The sequence below is a fragment of the Dermacentor andersoni genome, chromosome 2, assembly GCF_023375885.2.
Source record: "Dermacentor andersoni chromosome 2, qqDerAnde1_hic_scaffold, whole genome shotgun sequence".
Taxonomy (NCBI): Eukaryota; Metazoa; Arthropoda; class Arachnida; order Ixodida; family Ixodidae; genus Dermacentor; species Dermacentor andersoni.
In genome coordinates, this window is record NC_092815.1 from 21,883,041 (window position 1) to 21,898,137 (window position 15,097).

Sequence of the window (15,097 nt, forward strand, 5' to 3'; positions counted from 1 at the left end):
TGGCCGTGTTCCGATGGGAGTGGGATTTCAAAAGCACTTGTGTACCATACACTGGGTGCACGTCAAGGCAGTGCAGGTGGTCACAATTATCCAGAGCTCCCCACTGTGATGTGCCTCATAATCAGGCCGTGGTTTGTAATGTAAAACTGCGGAATTTTGTCTTTGCCTTGGCTAGGTGTAATTGATAGCTTTTGCAAGTGTTACACTGATAGAATGACAACGCACTGACAATGCCAATGCAACTATGCACTAACACTAGGCACTACATTCTTACAGGTGTTTATAGGTCTTTTGGGGAGTTAAAAAGGCTGTGAAACAAGTTTTCTAATGATGGCATACATGTGGAGGGTTGTGCCTCACGTGCAGTACAGGTCAGAAATTTCAATTGCCCCCACAAGTGCCACTGAAGTGATGCCAGCCAGAAAGAGAATTGCAGGTTTTCTAGAACACAGATGCAGATATTTTGCTAATGTGAACAGGAATAATAAAAGAACCCAAAGGCGCAAAATTCTGAAGCAGTATTTTGCCAGAAAACTAATTTTAAGCACCTGTTCATTTGCCACCACATGCTTTACTTTTCCAGACATTTGCCGTTAGGGAGATGTGAGCCCATCATCCAAAGAACACTTCACAGGAGCACTCTCTTATTGTGTTACGGAGATTCTACAACTCCAACCATAATACAGTCTTTGCACCAAGTCCCTGCTGATACTGTGGTTTCCTGTGACCAGTAGCGGAGTGCTGGTGATGTCACACGCCTGTGATGCGACCAAAAAGCAACTGTAGATCAGAAAGAACTGTAGCTAAAAGGCGTTTGAAAAAGGTGGCAGTTTGTGCAGCTCCCTAACAGTAGAGGCAAAAGCCAGTGCTTGCACTGTATAAGGCTGTGTTGGCTGGAGTCTGCGCACAAGGCATATTTTTTCCCTCTTCTAGTGTGTATTCTAGTATAACTTTAAAAATAAGAGCTTGCTGTTTATTACCTTTGACTGAATATTGGTACTGTTTACAATATTTGTTCAGATGCCTTGGTGTCATCCAAAACCTTATGACACATAGACAGGTTCACACAGTAAAATTTGCTAACATAAACCTGCAGGAAGCAAGGAGAAAGTGTTTTCTATTTTTTCGTCCAACTAGGTATTTCTTTAAACCTTAAGAGTAAGATGGCATTTCTGACTTGGATGCTTTCTCCACTCCAGAATTTTAAACTGTCCTGGATGAATCTGCTGGGTGTTCCACTGACCATCACTACTTGGACTGCAGCAAAGACCAAAAGGTTTAGTGCAGCTGGGGCAGCATAGAAACAGTGCAGGCTTTTGCTTGAATTTAAAGTGAATTTAAAGGCTCAGTGGGACAATTGAAGCCGCGATATTCAGTCTTCTGCTTTGTGTGCTCTGTTTGTTCACTCAAGACATGCACACTTTAGGGGCTATTTTAGATGGCATGTTCGCAGCTGACTTTATAGGGGTCTCAGCTTTACAACCCCTGAATGCTGAGCTAGTAGAGTGCCTAACAATGTGTAAAGCAACATTTCCATCTATGATGCATGGAGAAAAGTACAAAGGGGAAACAAACATTGTGCCATTGCGTCGGGAATTAAACCACCAGTCGCCAAGTCCCTGGACCAGCACTGGACTTAATTACCAACTCTGTAATGGCCAAGTTGCTTAGAGGAACTAGTAATAAAGGTGGATAGCATGACGAGACATGTGTTAAATAGTTTGTGTGGTAGTAAATGTGTGCATCACAGGGTAGCCCGTTGATATAGTGAAAACACGGAAGGAAGTGGACTCAACAGAGCTAGGAAAAGATGACCAAAGTAAAGGCACTAGTGTGTTCAGCGCAGGTGCCATCATCTTAGTGTTGAACTGTGCTGTACAATGCCCAGCTCTAGAGGATTGAGCATTTTAGTGTTGAACTGTGCTATACAATGCCCAGCTGCAGAGGAGTGAGAACACAACGAAGAAATAATCATATTTATTCTGATAAACATGCTGCTGCTGATGGTAGGCAAAGAATATAAAAATCTGATATAAGCCATTTAAATGGACACTAAAGCGAAATAATAAATCAGTTTAGACTAATAAAGCATTGTTTGAGAACCTTGCAGGCAGTCATTTCAAAATAATAGTTTGATTATTAGATTAAAAAATGAAGGTCGAAGTATCAGTATTTGAATTTCGTGCCGAAACCCAGATGCCAGTACGTCAGTGCGACGTCAGGGATTCTGAAGTATGTTTTCGCATTTGGGCGGCATTGGCTGAGTAAAGGTTCCCGAAACTTGTCATGTTTAATATTTGGTTCATTTAGAACATAATGTAGTCAATCTGTAGCACTATATAACTAAGTAGGCGCTAGAAGATGCCATCAAAATCCATGACGTCACAGTGACCAGGTGCGGGAACTTCAAGGAGGCGTCGCCACCCGTCTTTCGTTTTTACGATTTTTCTGGCTTACCAAGACTCTTATTGTAGTAAGAGTGGTGTTTTCGGTGTCATAGAAAGGTAGTTTACTGATGCAGAAGAAATCATTTTCTCTTTAGTGTCTCTTTAATAAACAATGTTATTGTACAAAACTGCACAGTTATGGTGGTTTGTACAATGGCAGGCTTTCACCACATACATAGAGCATGTTGGATATGTTCACCATATGTAAATTTCTAAGTCATGTCAATTTTTCTTTGGTGTCCACTACGTTGGCTTTATTTGAAAATGTTTTTCGAATAACCAGTCTTCGCCATGGCAAGCCCATCAGGTGTTGTTGCAAAGATGTGATTAAATTATTACTCCCAATTTCAGCTAAGCGGTCCTTTTATACATTGTATGTCACCTATCTTTTGCTTATGTAGAGCAGTCACATAGTGCTATTGCTGATCTGAGGACAGTGATACGACTCTAATCTTGACAAATAGCGTGCCAAAAAGCCTTGCTTATCAAAGCAAAGATGGAACTTGATATGCTGTCTTGTACTGCTATACATTTATCAACACTATGTGTTATGGTGGAAACTTTTTAAAGCTGAGGCAGAATGTTGAGCTGGAAGGAGGAAACAATTGCTAGGATACCGATTGACACCGGAGACACAACATTGGCTACCCTTGCAACTGGGCCAGTTAAGAGACTTGGCTCACTATTTTGTAGCAATGCTTTTTTTCAATGCTGATGCCTTTTCACGCTTTTCGCATTTTTTAGGGTCACGTTCAGCACTCTGTCCGGGTAGGAGCATTGCTCTGACCGCCTATCTGGCTCTGGCACTACAATTCAGCTCCTTTGCTCTGAGCTCTCTCTAGCACAAGCTAATGTGTACGGAAATTAATTTTCAGCTTCCATAGAAAAGGCACTCTGAACACAATAAGCTGAACAATTATACAGCTCCTTGTTTTACATGTGCCTATTTTGCTTGATGCCTGCTTCATAAGCTGAGAAGTTTTTTCTCAATAGGGATGGCTGTGGGTACTGCTCAGAAGCTGGTCTTCACCGAACATGTAGTAATTAACCAACATTGACTGGTACCACAGAACAAGTATTTCAATTTTCTGGCAAGAAAATTATCCTGGCAGTGAATTGCTTCTTTTATTCTGCCTCGCTTGGGCTCTGTTAGGTATTTTTAAATAAATAATAAAATGTCTACACCAAGGGCTCGGACAGAATGCCGAATGTTTAGACAATGTCAGCTGTATGCGACAAGGTTCTTCAATAATGTCATTTGCAAAACACTACGAACTGTTAGTAACAAAGAAAACTGCATTGTCGCTACATGTCACCCAAGTATAAATTGCTTGAAATAGCAGCTTTAACTGAAGAAGTGATAATTAGAAGCATTTGTTTGATTACTGTTCATTTCTAACTGATCTTTTTTTGAGTAGCAGTGCCTGGTTAAGTATAGAGAAGTTGTATGGACTTGGTGGCTTGCAGTTTCCTTTTTTGCCCACAGGAGGGGTGACAATCATCAGAGCCCCCGTGATTTTGGGAAATTAGTATGTTTAAATTCTCAAACTCACCACTAGCATGACTGAAAAACCTACATCGAGCACTGCCTCTCAGTGCCTGCAAGCACCTCATTACAGCATGGCTGCAATATGAAATCAAAACACCAAGCGTCTATTAAAAGAAATATAGGCTTCATTGAACAATGGCTTGTGGGGAATATGGGGCAAAACTTATGTATTTATCTATATTGTGTGGTTCTGACTACAGTGGGAACATTTAACCCTTTGTGGTCATGTGTTGGGCACCTCCCAATATGCTAAAATATAACTTCCAGCGAGATGTTGGGAAGTGCTGGATGTGGAATTGCTTGCATGCACAGGCGTTTTTTTTCACTTTGTATTTGTTGTGGCACCTTTTGGGGAACTCATTGAACTATTGGTAATTGCAGTTTTCATTATCCATGTATATAGGCAGGACTTGTTTAGCAGCATACTTGAAGGAATTCGTACAATATTGTTTCTCGCGAAGCACTGAGAGGATGGGCAGCTTTCTCTATGTATGTTTTATGAAGAGAACTTGCACGAGTTTATTGAATCTGAATATTATTTTAGTGCCAAGGAGGAATATATTCGATCTTCAGATGACCAGCCAACATCCCTGAATGAGAGCACTGAAAAATAAAGTGATGATGAGGACCCTAGAGAAGATGTTTCCTGTGGTGATAATCCACAATGATACTGGCTGGAGACTATGCTGTTCAAAAGCTTAGGAATCAAGGAAGTTTCTTCTGAAATAAATCATTACTATGCGCTTCTTCAGACAAGTACTTTTTCTCTATGGCTTCCACAAATGCACAAAATAGTTTATGGCCGGAATGACTGCTAAGTGGGTAAATGCTCATGATCGCTAGGGGTTATTGCATTTTAATCTTTCTTAATTTGTTGGACCAGATTAATTCTAAAGTTAAATGGCTGTGCTCCAACAGTTCACTTTTTACAGAGAGAAAATAATGTTATGATGGCTATGGTATTTAATTTTTTATTTAAAAGGGGCCACTCAACAGTGATGTTCGATGGCAAGTGGACAAGGTGCTTCAATATAAGTATGATGAAGCGTATGGTGCTAAGAAGTCAAAAGTATTTCAAACATGCAGTGCATTATGGCAATTGACGATGAACTTGTTACAGCCAGTGCCGAGTGCCATACCTACCCTGTTCTTTATACAATGCATAGGACCTACACAGTTTTCTAAGAAATAAATAAAGTTCCTCATTTTCACATGTATAACCTGACACACCACCCCCATTGCAATCTTTAAAAAAGAAAAATGCCTATCAACTTTGCAAAAACTGCACACAACGATGCTCAAAAATATATACTAACAACCTCACACAATTATCGACAAAGAGTAAAACTCCAGAAACAATTTTGTACGTCCAGTCAATGGTCTCTCACCGATGGTCTCTGCCAAATCATGGTGCAGCACCATGAGCTTTGCAGCAGTGACGGCAATGCTGTGAAACTCTTATCACAAGTCAATGTTCACGTTTAGCCCAAACCCAAATTTTATATTCAAACATCTTTAATTTTTGTGCAGGTAACAGGCAGAAAATGTGGTAAATTTGAGGCAAGATTTTTTTAAAGACCTGAGACGGTTCTGCAGGTAGCAGTTTTTATAAATAGTGAAAACTAAATTTCCTATGCTTATTGCTATCAGTTCCTGGTTGACACTCAGAAATGATTTACTCTTGCTTTTTGCCATCTGACAGTGTGCATTATCATCAAAATACTTCAACTTAAGCATTGCATCTGCAACCATTTAATTCCAGTTTCATGCTTTTCATGTTTGGCGGTGTTATCGTCAAGTTCTGAAATGTACCAACCTGCCCAATTCAATATGCTACTTTATGTTTTTGACGTCCAGCTAATGCAGCATTTTTCTGACTGTCTCTATCTGCATGCTGTCCCTTCATCTTTACTTGCACGTATATGTCGCACTAGCACCTGAGAGATGATAGGGCAATCCTTGGCTTCTCTGTTATGTGCATACTGAACATATCCTTTACCTTGTTAAATTTAATGCACACCAATATATACATACAAAATGTCCTTGTGAGATTTACTAAATATGCAATGGTCCACAATGATCTTTTTCTCTCTGTGCATGCTTGGCCATGGCTGAGGATGAGAAGTACTTTCATTACCTTCCGAAGCTTGGGAAATATGGATCTGTCATCTAGTGGCGTAAAAAAATATTCTGATTTTTTTCAACCTCTGTTCAAAAAGATGAGCTTTCTGTAGTAATGCAGTCACTGAGCTACGAGCACTGAAATGGGTTATGATTATACCACATATTGGCTGCACCCATTGGTTGTTGCTTGCATGTTGAGCAGATGCAAGTAATTCAGTCATTTGGATCAAGTGAAAATCCTTGAAGCAGTCACTGCACTGCTACCATGTGTCCCGTTCTTGCTTTTTTTTAAAATTTAATTCAAAGGGCTTTGTTTTGAGAAGTATAGGACGTTGCAAGTAAAATATCTATGGCCTTCTAGGAGTTGAAAATCTTAATATTCAAGAGCTTCCATGGGTTTCAATAAAACCAATTTGCAAGCACCACTTAATCAAGCTAAAGATAAATACTTTGTTTAGCGCAAAACGACAGAGACAAGAAAGACGACAGGACAAGGCGCTACTCTCAACTGACATCATTTTATCGCGTCACTCCTTTATAGACCGCTCAAACCAGAGGAACATGCGCAGTGAGCACCATGCGATGGAGCCACCAACATCCGATCCCAAGAGCGCACTCATGCGACAGAATCCAAAAAATCAAATTCAGCGCTGTACAAGGTTAAGGAAGGCACACTAATGCACTGTGACCCCAATGACTGAATGAAAAATGCTTCCGATAACTCTCGGGCGGTGGTGTCACGGCTCTTTTTCAAAATCGTGGTATCACGAAACATGGGTTTGCACTTGCATGTTTTACAATGCTGAGCCAAATGGGAACCTGTGCCTGTTGGTATGGATCGCTCATGTTCTCTAAGGCGCTCGTTAACACAGCGGCCTGACTGCCCTACATACACTTTGCCACATGACAAGGGAATCTTATAAACCACACCGACTCTGCAATCTACAAACTTCACGTGGTTCTTTTCACAATCAGGTTTTTTACTTTAGAAATACGGCTGCACAACATTGACAGTTTCTGAGGAGCGGAAAACACTACCGGAATTCGGTATCTAGTGGCGACATTCTTTAGATTGTGAGCCACTCTGTGGCAATACGGCACAACTTCAGGCCTCTTCTTTTGTGTGATGCGGTTTCTTTTGTGCCGCTTCCCTTTCAGTTTCTGAAGCAATACCTCCGAGACTGACGTCACCACCACACTTGGGTAACCAGCAGCCTGCAGCCTATTTAACTGAGCAATGAAACTCATGTTCGCAGAGTGATGACAAGATTTCATTAAGGAAGATTCTAAACACATCAAAGCAATGGCGCGTTTCACAGTCTTTGAGTGCGCAGACGTGTAAGGTAAAAGTTCCTTACGTGTACGTGGCGAATACATCCAACAGGCGTGGCCTGTTTGTAAGGATAGCTGCAAATCTAAAAACTGGAGTTTACCGTCCCTAGATAGCTCATGTGTGAAAGTTAAACGTTTGCCATTGTCATTGAACAGAGTTAAAATATCAGCTACCGTCACAGAGCAGTCATTGTTAGTCTGTTTTATCACAACAAGAAAATCGTCAACATATCTAAAAATTTGAACCGAGTCATTGTTTAAGGCACTCTTAAGAGTGCGGTCGACAAACGATAAAAAGATATTACAAGGAGCAGGCGCCACACATGAACCAATACACACACCATTTTTCTGGATAAAAAGGTTGTTTTCGAACCGGATAAAAGTTGCACTTAAATAAAATTCAAGAAGGGATATGAAACTTTCCGAAGACAACCCGGTCACATTGCGAAAATCTACCTCGCCACTTTCTTCGATGCACGTCATCACACTGCGAAATAGCTCATCATGCGGTATTGAATAGTAAAGATCTTCGACGTCAACAGAAAAAATGTCGGCTACTGAATGGTTGTCTTCCAGAAAGGAAACAACATCGAAAGAATCCTTTATGCCATAAGGATCGTCAATAGTTAAATGCTTCAACTGTTTTTGCAAAAAGCGGCTAACCAAAACCTGCCAACAGTTGTTTTCACTGACTATTGTACGGAAAGGCACATCCTGTTTGTGCCTTTGGGAACATGAGCGATCCATACCAACAGGCACAGGTTCCCATTTGGCTCAGCATTGTAAAACATGCAAGTGCAAACCCATGTTTCGTGATACCACGATTTTGAAAAAGAGCCGTGACACCACCGCCCGAGAGTTATCGGAAGCATTTTTCATTCAGTCATTGGGGTCACAGTGCATTAGTGTGCCTTCCTTAACCTTGTACAGCGCTGAATTTGGTTTTTTGGATTCTGTCGCATGAGTGCGCTCTTGGGATCGGATGTTGGTGGCTCCATCGCATGGTGCTCACTGCGCATGTTCCTCTGGTTTGAGCGGTCTATAAAGGAGTGACGCGATAAAATGATGTCAGTTGAGAGTAGCGCCTTGTCCTGTCGTCTTTCTTGTCTCTGTCGTTTTGCGCTAAACAAAGTATTCATGGATTCGCACCAACTAGCCCGCCAACGCATTGTGCTAAAGATAAATACTCAGCTGATTTTTCTATACGCAAAATAGTACAACAGAGTCTAGAGAGATTTGTCATCGCTAATGACAAGATGAGACCAAGAGTGCTATTCTTGTCAAATTTGCCATCTTGTCAGCTCTGACTGGCCCATAGGGCTGCGACAACCAATCTGGTAGGCTCAAAATACCACCACTACCAAATTTGACAATGTCCAGAATGGCACCCCAAGTACATAGGCTCTCTTACCACTGGTCAAGGTGGCTGCACATTATCATCATAATATACAAATGTACTCCACTGCACTTTGCTTGCAGTGGTTTTTGTTATCGACACAACTAACGCTACATAAAAACCAGGCTAGCTACACCACAGGGACCAAAATATGGTGCATAATGTAATAAAGAAGTGCTGCCCGACATAAAAAACATGCAAATTGGAAAAGCTTCCAACAACATACAAGAAAATAAAGAAAGCATAAAAAGAAGCATTTGTTTCAGATAGTTCTTGTATTCATGACACCACCTAAGAATCATTTTGATGAAAGGTGGTGCTACTAAGCATGTAGATGTCGTGATTTCATGGACACAGCATAAGAAAAAGGAGAAATTATGATTTGCACTCTATCTCCCTCCCTTTTTATAAAGGGAGGTAAGGATAGCTGTAAATGGCAGTTAAAATCAAGCTTTACCTGCAGGTTTTCGCTTGACTGCGGAACAAAAGCAATTCAAGCATTATAGTACTTTGATGTAAAGCTCGGAACTTTCAAAGTGTCTCCTTGCTGCAGTGTTTGTTTTCTCACTGCAGCATGTCTGCATCACTGTTATCATTCAATTCAAACTGGCACAGGAGCATGGCATAAATGATTATTAAGCAGGGATCTTGAAACTGAGGTTTCCTTGACTGGGTGAGAATGGTCACTGCCAGTCATATTTTGAGTGGTGTCAGTGTGTTTTCTGGTAACGGTGACGAAGCATCATGTGCCGCCGAAGATTGTCAAGCCGTGTCAACTTTGCGTCACACATTGAGCACTTGTGCACTTTCTTCTGGCTTCCATGCATGTCCTTCTTGTGCCTCGACAGGGATTTGACACTCAGATGGGCGAAACAGTAGGGGCATGGTGCAGTCACAGGTCGCCCAGCTCTACCAACATGGTGCTTCTTTTGTAGCGCTGAGGTGTTGGATTGTGTCGGCACTTTATAAAGGAGAGAAAGAAAAGAATGTGGTTAGAAAGAAACAAAATCCTTCAGTAAAGTAGGCAAATAAAAGCACTAGATGGTAAAGAGCCGACTTGGAAAATGCATGTTCCAGCTACAGTATGGCCATTAAGTTGAATGAGGTGACAGTGTGAACCACTAATGTTGACAGTCAAGCATAACAAGGAAAAAATACAATGCAAAAAATAAAGCTAAGCTACATAGAATGTGTGAACAATTTTTGTTGTTAAATGACTGACCACTCATTGCCTTTGATGCAGCTAAGTTTCTTTTGTTCAGTTGTTACAAAGATGTTCTTTCACTTACCTAGGTTTTTTTCCTTTTTTCCCCCCATTTTTTCCAGTAAACTTGAGCGTGTTATGCATTTTATGACTTATTACTGATCAACTGATCATTGTTTGTTCCCCTCCCCCCTCTCTGTGATGACCTACAGGTCCCTTAGAGTACCTATATAAAGTATCTTAGAGTCTTTAAATAGAAACTGTGTGAAATGTCTAAGGAGGTTGTGCCTCAGGCAAAGCGATAAAAAAATTCACTGCTTTAATGTTAGGGAACATTACTAGGTCAGTAGGTTGCAGTTCTTACTTGAACCTCATTAAATACTACCACTACAGTTTGCCAATGAATGTGCAATTTGACAATGAGCAGTACCAGTAATAGAGTTCCACCCGACCCAGCAAGCTGCTAAATACAAATACATGACAGGCACTGCGATACCTCCCAAAAACACTAGCAGCGATCTAAAATGTCATTCCCTCTTGAATATACAATGCACTTAAGTACTTGAATCTGAAAGCAAGTTGACATAAGTGAAAGCAAGCTAGCATAAGTGCTACAGTTAACAAAATAATATGGAAACTGTCCCTATCACCAGCACATAAAAAAAAAATTGTTGATAACAGCATCATGAAAAGCTGCCCACCTTTTCCTCCATTCACCTTTAAAAAAAAGAAAAGAAGCAAGCAAGCAAGCAATGAGCAGTTTTTCCATCATGCAACATAACCAATTATTGTTCCGATGGTGCATATATAAAACAGAGAATTGCTTTACAGGCTATTAAAACCAATCCATGAAAGCAAGTGGTCCACATTGTACTCGTTTATGAGAGCTAAAAACATGGGCACAACTAATTTATGGATTTTGGTGCAATTTGCTGTCAGAAACAATTAGTGGAATACAGTGGCACACATGGTATCTGAAGATTGCACAAGAAAGCAACATAAGTTACCTGTAGTGTTTGTACACATCAATCATGCTTTGTAGTTAACTGTACATGCCTCCCTAAAATTTTGAGAAATTTTGAATCAGACGTTTTGCAAAGTCTGAGCAACACACTTTCAGATTATTTTATTTGTGAAGTGCTGCACATCTGCAATCTTGTGCATTGGGTTGTTGTAGGCATTGCCTAGTTGTAGGCATTGCGTACATGAAACTTGTGCATCCTTTTATCAGTAGATAAACACGTCAGCTAATAATTCAGAAAGCCTCTGGCAGATTGTGGTTGTGTTTTTTTGTCATGAGGTAGGTGGACTGTCCTACTGTTTTGAGTTAGATACAAAGTCTTAATGTGCTTCCTGAGTTACTAAGTGCCAGCAATTAAAGAACTACTAAAGGGTTTCCAACAAGACAGTTTTGAACAGTTCGAACATTGGAAACAGCAACTTATATGTTGAAAACAATTAAAATAAAGAAAAAGTACTTCACTGTGAAGGTGGTCAAAAGCAAAAGACACTCTACAATAACAGGCACCCATTCAGAGCTATTTCTGACTTTCAAAGCAGCGATACAAATATGACGTGCATAAAAAGACTATGCACATGGCAACATGCAGATTTCACTGAGCCATGAGTAAAGTTTGATGGTTTCCTGTTGCCACCTGTGGAGCCAATGAGAGTTTAATATCAGTTTTCACAAATTCTTATCTGAAGAAGAGAGAAAACTGCGCAAGTTGGTACTGGTTCATGGATAAAACTTATGAGCGCAGTGAAGAGGAAGACAAGACGAGTGACACAAGTGCCGACTGGACAGAAAACTGGGTGCGTTGGTGCTAGTTCACGGTTAAAATTAACAGTGTAGCAAAGACCAAGATAAAGGTAAGCGACACAACACAAGCATTGACAGGACATAAAAACTGGCAACTTGGTACTGGTTATTTGTTAAAACGAACAGCGCAGCAAAAACAAAGGCAAGCAACAGAACACAAGTGCAGTAAGCACTCCTGTTGTGCCGCTTGCCGTTACCTTTATCTTTGCTGCCCTATTAGTTTGAACCATTCTTCATACACGGTATGATCAAGCAGTTGAGTGACAAACAATACTCTTGACAGCATACGTGACCGAATCTTACTATACCAGAAGACTGACAGATTGAGAGTTCTTTCTTGATTCGGTGGATGGTGGTACCTGGCCGTTCTTAGTTACTGGAGTGATTTGTCTGGTTAATTTCAATAACAAATGAGACTCTGGCCTGTTAAATAGGTGCGAAGTTCCCAGCACCTTACAACCTTCTTAGAGGGACAAATAGATTCTAGCCGCACGAAACAGAGCAACAAGAGGTCTGCGATGCCCTCAGATGCCCAAGACTGCACATGTGCTACCTTGTAGGAAGCAGCGCGTCTTCATCCCTGTCTGAAAAGACTGGGTAACCCATGAAACTTCTTTTGGCTTGTAACTGTTCTCCTTGAATGAGGAATTCTCAGTAAGCGCGAGTCATAAGCTCACACAGATTACGTCCCTGGCATTCGTACACACCATCCGTCACTACTACTAATTGAATGATTTAGTGAGATCTTCGAACTGATGTCCAGCGTGGCCTTTCAGTGGTGTCACTGTGTTGGAAAGATGACCAAAGTTCATCATTTAAAGGAAGTAAAAGTTGCAACTCAATCTGTAAGTGCTTCTGTTGGTGCTTACCATATGGAACCTATTGACATACACAGACATTAGGCATACAGGTGTAATTCTAGCCTAATAAGACCTTGATGTTGAAGACATGTCACATTGCACATTAGAAGAAAAAAAATCACACACACTGTGGTGAAAACACAACAAACTCTTATAATGCAATGGTCAGAGCATGTGAAACACGCTAATGTTAGAGGTAGAATCTCCTGCATGGGCAAAATTACTTGGTTGAAGGTGTAAAACAAGGAAAAGGGCTAAGTGAACATGAAACTTTGAGCTTATGCTGTAGAATATGGTATGTGGAGTAGCTGGTTTGAACTGATGCTCATTCTAACTTATGGTTCTAAGGGCAATTTTCACCCTTTTGCTTGGTTAGAGCTGAATACTAAACAAGTATTAGAAGCATTACCCCCAACATTCCCCATGAAAACTGCCTTCTGATTTTTTTTATTTATAAATAAAAACGAGCTCTGAATTTGAGCAATACTTACGTATAATTTTGTAGTTTAAGAATAATTAAATGAATATGACAAGGTTCTATAGTCAAACATTAGTGAAAAACAGTGAAAAAAGGTACCCTAGCCATTTATTTACATGTGCTTATATTTTCCTAATAGAATTTAATACACTTTGACAGTCCAGCCTTGCCCTCACACAATCTGTCCTTTTTTTGACATGTTGCATACCTGCTGGCTGTACTTATGCAGCAAAACATTTACAGCCTTGCAATCATTTCATCCACAAATGAAAATTAGCTGCTTTGTTGTACTTCTCATTTATATCATAATACTCTAGTTCAGAATTGAAATATGCAAGCGAAAAGCATTCTTTTTATACGTAATTTAGTACATATTTAGCCTGCTGTTGTAAATATGCAACATGATGAAAACAATGCTGCAATCAATGTCTAGATCAATGATGAAAAATGTGTATATGTTTTACAACCTGTATGGCTAGCTTGCTCAAGAACCCCCAATGAGCTCTGAGAAGTGACTTCAACTTCATCTTCACTATGTCATCTGACCAGAGAAATTTTTGCCACATTGTTGAATATACAACAAAAATTTTGCATCTAAAATAATAAAGGATAACTGTGCACTATAAACAGCAATACTGTTTCCCTCAATGGTGCAAGAATGTTGCCAGATATGACATTTATGTAGCACAATTTTTTTAACTGGACTACTGAATGAGTAACTATGACAATGACAGAGCACACATATGATATGCTCTGCTAAAGTGTATGCTGTGTAAGGATGTAAAGAGAAAATGTAATGACTAGTCAGTCTAATAAGGTTACCACATTAAGACTGCAGCAAGTACAATGCCTCAAATGCAGAAATAATGGCAAAATACAGAAATTAGGTCACAATCTGAGTTAAGACATGAAGTGTACTATAGCTAAATTGATGGCGTCACATTTCGTTAACAGGGTAACACTGGACTTTTTTGTGTGTGTGTGTGTGAAACCCATTCCGTATGCACTACACACACGCCTTTCTTGTGGGCTCTTAGGCACCAACAAATCGTCTTGCCAACCATTTACATATTGCAAACAAGACAGAAACAAGCACTGAACGAAGGTAACTGCACTTAATTAGCCAACAATAAAACACGTTGACACACACTAAAAAAATAATATACACCTCTAAGCACCAAATGGATGTTCCGAAACAAACAGATTTTTTTTTTTGCTTTCTTTTTTGAGTGCTAAACGGCACGTCACTGGGATCAAATGCACAGCCCGGTGATCCTCATTGGCTTGCACCCCGATTTCCACTCTTGCCATGTATCCACCAGTAGCGGTCAACTGTGCTTCCAAGTGTAGTCAAGTCTGCATGAGAACAGTAAATTTTAGCCTCACAATGATACTCCCACCGCAAATTAAGCAAATCAATACAAACGTCAGAGAGATTTGAACATAGCAGTGCTGTAACGAAGGAAGTAAAAGACAACACAATAACGAGATAGTTCCAAGATTGACAACATGCACGAAGACACACAGTTTTATAAGATGCAGACACATAAGGAGCCTAAAAGCACAGCTAGGAGGTAATGCTCAACTACGAGAGCACTGGTTTCGAAGCTCACGGTGACGCTCACTACACCGCGAGCTTCCATGAATAAGGATGACAGTGAGTGATCACATAATCAGGCACGTCGCTTGTAATGCTTAATTTCCGGCTATTCATGTTCGCTACGCGTACGTTTAATAGGGCCTACAACACGAATTGCAAGGGGTGACAAACGAAACGGGTGCACTTTGCTACCATAGCAAGCAGACAACCTAGTGACGCTGTCAGCGCCGTGCCGCCGTGAGACGTCTCAAGATGCGCCTTAGCTGAAGAAATAATAGCGCAAAG

At 40.4% G+C, this 15,097-nt stretch overlaps 1 long non-coding RNA gene across 4 annotated transcripts; it reads right to left on the bottom strand.

Moving 5' to 3' along the window:
- Positions 1 to 1,962: 1,962 nt before the first annotated feature.
- On the bottom strand, positions 1,963 to 15,095 carry LOC129387829 (uncharacterized). Of its 4 annotated transcripts, none has more exons than XR_011892723.1 (3): positions 15,022 to 15,095; positions 14,381 to 14,568; positions 1,963 to 9,809 (listed from the first exon to the last, which is right to left on the bottom strand). It is a non-coding gene; the product is annotated as an uncharacterized lncRNA (long non-coding RNA). The 4 variants fall into 4 exon arrangements; XR_011892721.1 differs by having other exon boundaries at positions 14,942 to 15,027; XR_011892722.1 differs by lacking the exon at positions 15,022 to 15,095 and adding an exon at positions 14,826 to 15,009.
- Positions 15,096 to 15,097: the final 2 nt, after the last annotated feature.